General features: G+C 48.1%; 1 pseudogene; it reads left to right on the top strand.

The window, feature by feature from the left end:
* The first annotated feature begins 687 nt into the window (after window positions 1-687).
* LOC136479130 (uncharacterized) lies at window positions 688-7,155 on the top strand (annotated as a pseudogene).
* Window positions 7,156-7,485: the final 330 nt, after the last annotated feature.

The following is a 7,485-nucleotide window of genomic DNA, read 5'->3' as shown; positions in this document are numbered from 1 at the left end:
CGTGGTTTAGGGGGTGATTGTCAGGAATAAACCAGAAGCCAACAATCTTGAACTGAGAATCTCACATACAAGTTGCTTTCATTCCTGAGGCAATGCTCGATTGAAACCATCAGATCGACAGACTGAAGTCCCGCATCCAATCAATCGATCATCAAAATTTAAGTAGGTTAGCACAAAAAAAAAAACAAGACAATGGAAATAGATAAAATTAAAGAGGAGCGGGATATAAAAATTGGTGGTTTACTTACAATCTCAGCGAGAGAAGCTATGCTGCTATCCTTAGTAACTGCATGCGCATTGTGACTAGCCCTATGCATGGGTGCATGGGTTTGGATCAAATTTGGATCCACCCATTTATGGACTAGTTGAAATGGATTAGGTGGGTTACCATGTTGCATGGGTATACAAACGCAAGCAGCATGTAGATCCCTCATTCATCATAGTGTGTTGTTGTCCTAAGATCTGTTGCTATTGCCGGGCAAATCGGCTGACTGCAGTTCAACGTTGACTACGTCAGGCACCCACGTGTCAGGAGGTTCCTGGAGCCCTGCCGCCGCTGGCAGCGGCGCCGGTGGGGCAGCGGCACCTCAGGCAGGACGTCGTCAATATAGAGGATACGCGCGAGGTCCGCGGAGACAGGGAACGCGGTGTAGAGCGCGCGCGCCACTGGGTGCGACGCCGAGCGCCATGCCTGGCGAGCTCTACACCGAGTTCCCGATCTCTGCGGACCTCGAGCATGTCCTCTATATTAACGACGTCCCGCCTGAGGTGCCACCGACGCCGCCGGCAGCGGCGGTAGGGCTGCAAGAACCTCCTGACACATGGGTGCCTGATGTAGTCAACGTCGAACTGCAGTCAGCCAGTTTGACCGATAGCAGCAACATATCTCGGGACGAAGAACACATTATGATGAATGATGCTGCTTTCATTTGTATACCCTTGGAACCGAGTAACCCACCCAAACCAAGCCAACCCAATCCATTTAAACTAGTGATCCAAACCCATGTTAAGTTGTTAACCCACCCATGCGCTGTAGTCAGACCACGACACTGAAGTCCCCTTCGCTACAAATTTGTCCCATATCCCCATATACTGGAATCTCAAGCTTTGCCGAGTGCCTGCGGCACTCGACAAAGCCCGAAATACACTCGGCAAAGGCTTTGCCGAGTGCCCGGCACTCGGCAAGAAGCTTTGCTGAGTGCTTTTTGTCAGAAAATCACTCGGCAAAGATTTACACTCGGCAAAATGAAAATACGAAAAAAAACCAAAAATAATAGCAAAACTTTTTTTTCGGGGGAGGCCGCCACCAGCCAACGCCCGCCCGTCTTCATCGAAGTCGGTGTATTTTTTGCGCTAAATTCATGGCTAACGCGGCCAGTGGGATTCGAACTCACGACCTCTCCCTCGCGTGTCTGCTGCTCTACCACTGCACTACACTGTCACTTGTGTCTAGATTCCGTTATCTATTCTCATATATTATACTAAACCGAGAGTAAATTGCTTGTTTGAGGCCCTAAACGAATTCAAATCAAAAAGTGGTTAACTACAAAGTTTCATAACTTTTCGAGATCTACAATTTTCATTTACGAAGTTTTTTCATCCGAGGTCGTTTGAAAAATTCGAATTTTAAATTTGAGAGATTCAAACGTAGTTTTGCATGATAAGATGATTTCAAATCAAAAAGTTGTCAACTACATAGTTTCATAACTTTTGGAGATCTACAATTTTCATTTACGAAGTTTTTCCATCCGAGGTCGTTTGAAAAATTCGAATTTTAAATTTGAGAGATTCAAATGTAGTTTTGCATGATAAGATGATTTCAAATCAAAAAGTTGTCAACTACATAGTTTCATAACTTTTGGAGATCTACAATTTTCATTTACGAAGTTTTTCCATCCGAGGTCGTTTGAAAAATTCGAATTTTAAATTTGAGAGATTCAAACGTAGTTTTGCATGATAAGATGATTTCAAATCAAAAAGTTGTCAACTACATAGTTTCATAACTTTTGGAGATCTACAATTTTGATTTAGGAAGTTTTTCCATCCGAGGTCTTTTGAAAAATTCAAATTTTCAAATTTTCAAATTCAAACGTCGTTTTTGCATGACAAGATGATTTCAAATCAAAATGTTGTCAACTACAAAATTTCATAACTTCTCAAGATCTACAAAGTTTATTTTGGTCATTTGTTCATCCGACATAGTGGTAGTAACATTGTTCACAAATCTTATATATCTCTCTTCTACTTTCATGAAACTAATATGAGAGATATGAGAGAGATGTAGATTTTATGAACAACGTTATTGTCGCTTTGTCAAATAAAGAAATGACCAAAATAAACTTTGTAGATCTTGAGAAGTTATACAACTTTGTAGTTGAAAAGTTTTTCATTTGAATTCATTTAGGGCCTCAAAAATTGCTTCGAAAAAATAATTTGCCGAGGGCCAAAAAAATGCACACGGCAAAATGCCTCTTTGCCGAGTGCCAGAAAAAGGCACTCGGCAAAGACGTATTTTGCCAAGTGACAAAAAATGGTACTCGGCAAAATACATCTTTGCCGAGTGTCAGAAAAAAGGCACTCGGCAAAGACACATTTTGCCGAGTGCTAGAAAAAAGGCACTCGGCAAAGACGCATTGCCGAGTGCCAAAAAATGGCACTCGACAAAATACATCTTTGCCGAGTGCCGAAAAAAAACACTCGGCAAAGTCATCTTTGTCGAGTGTATTTTATTTGGCACTCGACAAAGACCGTCTTTGCCGAGTGCCCGATAAAATATGCTCGGCAAAGCCTCCGACACTCGGCAAAGTGCCGGTTTCTGGTAGTGATATTTTTTCCACGAAATCTTAATTTGGAAACAAGTAGATAAAATCAAATTTACACACAAAAAAAGAGGCGGCAAGAAATCATCAAGCAGAAATCTAGCACACACCGGCACGCAAAACCCAAGTAATAATTAAGGTTCCCCTTCGGTAATAACGAATGAAGAAAGGAATGACATAACAAGCTATACCTTCTTCTTCGCGAGGTCGCCGTCGCAACGCCCCGCTGAAGGGGAGCCGTGGCGTTCCATGATCGTGCTTGTTGCCGCCTTGCCGACCGGGTCCAATTTTGCGGCGGCGCCCGGATGCAAAGGCGTACGACGACCCCGATCTGATCTGGGGTTTCCTGGTTCCTACCCGTCTACATGAAGAAATTGATCGGAAGGACGGAGAGGGCCGGGGATGAGCATCTAGGGCGGGACGCTGTCAATATAGAGATTACGCGCGAGGTCCTAGCGTATCCTCTATGTTGACGACGTCTCCGCGAGGTCGGCGTCGTCGCCGGCCGGGTCCAAATTTGCGGCGGCGCCTGGCCGGATGCAAAGACGTACGACGATCCCGATCTGATCTGGGGTTTCCTGGTTCCTACCCGTCTGCATGCACATGCAGTGCAAGGATGGAAGGACGGAGAAGGGAGGGTGATGAGCATATATATATATAATTCGGCCGGAGCCTGGTTTTGAACTTTGAATTTTGATCGAGGTGGAGGAGCGACATTATCGGCCGTCGGACGGATGCATGCGTCGAGCGGGCGATGTGGGGTTTTTCCTACCCGGCTGCATGCAGGAATGGAAGGACGGGGATGAGCATGTAATTCGGCCGGAGCCTGGTTTTGAGTTTTGAATTTTGAAATTTGAAATTTGATCGAGGTGGGAGAGACATTATCGGCCGTCGGATGCATGCGTGGAGCGGGCGATGTGCTATGCAAATTATTCCGATCCTTTAATGCCATTATAGAAATAGAAAATTATTTTCGGCAAGTGAAAAAGGAAAAAGAAAAGCCATTTACCTCCTCAACTAAAAGCAAATCCGTTTGATGCATGCCGTTGCAAATTATGTGGATTCTGTTGGTGCTATCCAAATTGTTCACTTTCCTTTTTAAAATAAAAATAAAAATAAATTGCTGCTAATAGGATGTCAACAAATCTAGAGGGCCCAGTAGAGGGTCTACTGGAGTTTTTTTCCCCTCCACTACCTGAATTTGGATCAAGTAGGGGGTTATGCTAGAATTGCTCTTACCCAAGTAACTTTGCCTGGTCAAAAAACAATCTACATCCTCGATTTCAAGTGTTTGATGGCCTAAATTTGTTGTTTGGCACACATTTACCTAGCCCGCTAGGATAGCAACAACCAAAAAGGCCCTCTCGAAGCCAGCCATATTGCAATCTTTATTCAGCCCACATGCTGCTTCATGTTCCTAACACACTATTTCTAACTATGAATTTTACAAATGATTAGTTTCCTTGCATAGCCGATTGAACTTTCCTTTTTTTCTATTATAAATATATCTTCTATCTTTGCACGTCAGTTGTTTAATCTCTCTCTTTCCTTACACGAATATCCATAAACATCTCTGATTTTTTTGGGATTACATAAATATATCTCTGACTAGGTTATTCTCTTAATCAATTTCTTATGTAACCCGATGGACTTCATTCACTCTTAACCTTAAGCCAGCAATAAATGTCCTGTTCGCTTGCCACGGCTGAAAGTATTGTCGTTGAGTTGTTGTGAGAAAAATACTGTTATTTGGCTAAAAAAAAGTACGGCTTAAGCCAAACGAACAGAGCGAAAAGCCATGCAGCCGTTAAAAAAAAAAAAAAAGCTCTGCGGCCATACTTGCCGCCAAAAGAGTGAAAGTCCCCCCTCCAAGCTGGCCACGCGCCCAACCAGCAACCGCAGCTAACTCGTGAGTGCAATAGTGCACGGACCTAGCAGGCCAAAAGGCCAAAGGGACTGCGGCCCAAGTTGACTTGGCCCAACTCGGCCAGCCAAGTGTAGCTGCTGGCTGGGCTATGGATTTGGATGGATCGAGTTGGATGGAGGAAGCCGAAGACGAACTCCCTTCCCTCCCAAACCCGAAATAAATTCAAATTCCAATTTCCAAATTCAATCCCCGCCCCCGCGCGCTCCGACTCCAACCAGAAATCGCCCAAATCCAAACCCTTCGGAGCCCGCGCATCTCCCCATCTGTGAGCCAGATCTCTCTCCACCTCCATTCCCTGATCCCCGCTCCCCAATCCCGACCTGGGTTGGTTGACGCAGCGGCGATGGTGCGCGAGCCACTGCCGCCGCCGCAGCAGGCTCCACATCGCCGCTCCTGATCCTCCCGTCCACCGCCGACGCCGACTCGCTCTGCGCGGTGCGGGCGCTCGCGCACGTCCTCGCCGCCGACTCCGTCCGCTTCTCCGTCTACCCCGTCGCCTCCGCCGCCGCCGCCAGGGCCCTCCTCGCCTCCGCGCCGCTCTGCCTCATCCTCGTCAACTGGGGCGCGCACCGGGACCTGGTGCGCGCCGTCCTGCCCGAGACCGCCACCGCCTTCGTCGTCGACTCCCACTGCCCCGTCCACCTCCACAACCTGTGCGCGCGCAACGCCCGCGTTGTCGTCCTCTTCACCGCCGACGACGAGCAAGCCGCGGACCTCTCCTACGACTTCGATCTCGCCGCGCTCGCCGACGCCTCCGACCTCGCCGCCGAGGGCGACGCCGACGACCCCCTCCGCGCCGATTCTGGTTTCGACGAATCCGACTCAGAGGACTCCGACGCCGACGAGGATGTCGGCGGCAGGAGGAAGAGGCGCCGGCTCTCCGACGACGACGACCCAGACCCCGTGAGGCTGTTCGGGAGGCTGCGGCGGGAGTACTACCGCGTCGGCACGTTCCACGGCAAGCCGTCGGGGTGCCTCATGTACGAGCTCGCCCACGCGCTGCGCCGCAACACCAACGAGCTCCTCTGGCTCGCCTGCATCGCGCTCACCGACCAGTTCGTCCACGATCGCATCACCAACGAGCGGTACCAGGCGGCGGTCATGGAGCTGGAGCAGCACGTCAACGGCTCGGGCAACCTCGACCCATCGGGCGCTGGTGCAGTCGTCACGCTCAAGGACGGCACCAAGGTCCGCGCGCCCGAGGCGTCCCGCATCGCCTACGAGGACGAGCCGCGGCTCATGCTGCTGCGAGAGTGGAGCCTCTTCGACTCCATGCTCTGCTCCTCCTACGTCGCCACCAAGCTCAGGACGTGGACCGACAACGTCCTCAAGAAGCTCAAGCTGCTGCTCGCCAGGATGGGGTTCCCGCTCGCCGACTGCCAGTAGAGCTTCCAGTACATGAGCATGGAGGTCAAGCGCAAGATGCGGGACGAGTTTGACCGCTTGCTGCCTGAGTACGGCCTCACCGAGTTCTACTACCGGAGCTTCTTAAGGGTGCACGGGTACAGTTCCAAGGTTTCGGCTGCAGACGTTGTGTATGGTGTCACGGCGTTGCTTGAATCGCTGAATGCCGAGTCCAATGTCACAAAGGAGTCTTCTGCTGCCGAGCAGTTTTGGGCTGCATACTCAGCATTGTCGCTGAGCAATGTTGATCTGTTGCAGAAAGGGATGCAGTCTGCAATTGAGATTCAGAGGGCGATTTTGAGGCAAGGAAGCTCGGCCATTAGTAAGACAGGGTTCATACGGAGTGCCAAGAAGTTCCGGTGGGTCAAGCTTGATGACCCTGTGGACACTATCAAACTTTGCCACCCACAAGCGCTTACCAAGTTCTGCTTCTTTCTGATGGATGCGCTGAAGGAAAGGGGTGCGAGGATGAAGCCGCTGATCTGTGCTTGCTTAGCAAAGGGGCCTGAGAAGGTACTAGTTGTTGGGGCATGTGGAAAACCAAGGCTTGGGGCTGCTCAGGGTAATGCATTTGGTAAAGCATTCAGATCAGCGGCAGAGGAGATCGGTGCAGATTATTTCCATGACATGTTTGAGTCATCATGGATTGTTCTGGATGTTGTTGCTGTCAGTTCTTTCATTATTCGGTTAACGGACAAGCTATGATCAGATGAAATGATCGTGTATTACATGGATGATTCTTTCAGGTCTCAAGATGTGAGACTCAACACCATTCTCTCAGAATAAAGTTGCTTGAGGCCAGGTGGTACATGACATGTATTTTCCTAAGTACCATTCCACCTCCCATTTCACTAATGTAGGGAAAGCAGCCTGACAAGCATCCTGCTTTGCTAAGTTTGAGCTGCCTAGGGATCATGACTTCAGAAATTGAGAAGAGGGTTTTCCTCTGTTTGAACTCCCCCATTAGCAAATGATAGATCTGTAGATTCAGATGCAAACCTGGTTCTAGCGTAGAGGGGGCAAGGTATATTTCTTTACTTTCTTTTTATCTGATACAATGGATGTTTGTATCTGTATCTGCATAAACATGATTGAGAACATTTGTTGTGTCCACCAAGTGTCTTGAAATTCTATAAGTTTATAACAAGTGCCTTTATAGTATGTGAACCCGCACATATTTGTATGAACCATAAAGCCATCTTAAGAACGGATTGTTCTTTTCTGTTACAAGTAATGTTGAAGCAAGGAAACAGTCATTTTCTTTTTGTCAATGTTGAAGGCTGTAAACCTGTGACATGCTGTTCAATGTTCATGAACTTTTCTGTGCATTAACAA

Source organism: Miscanthus floridulus, chromosome 9, assembly GCF_019320115.1.
Source record: "Miscanthus floridulus cultivar M001 chromosome 9, ASM1932011v1, whole genome shotgun sequence".
In the NCBI taxonomy this organism is placed as follows: domain Eukaryota; kingdom Viridiplantae; phylum Streptophyta; class Magnoliopsida; order Poales; family Poaceae; genus Miscanthus; species Miscanthus floridulus.
Note: the sequence above shows the minus strand (reverse complement) of the source record. Positions and strands in the feature narration are given on the sequence as shown.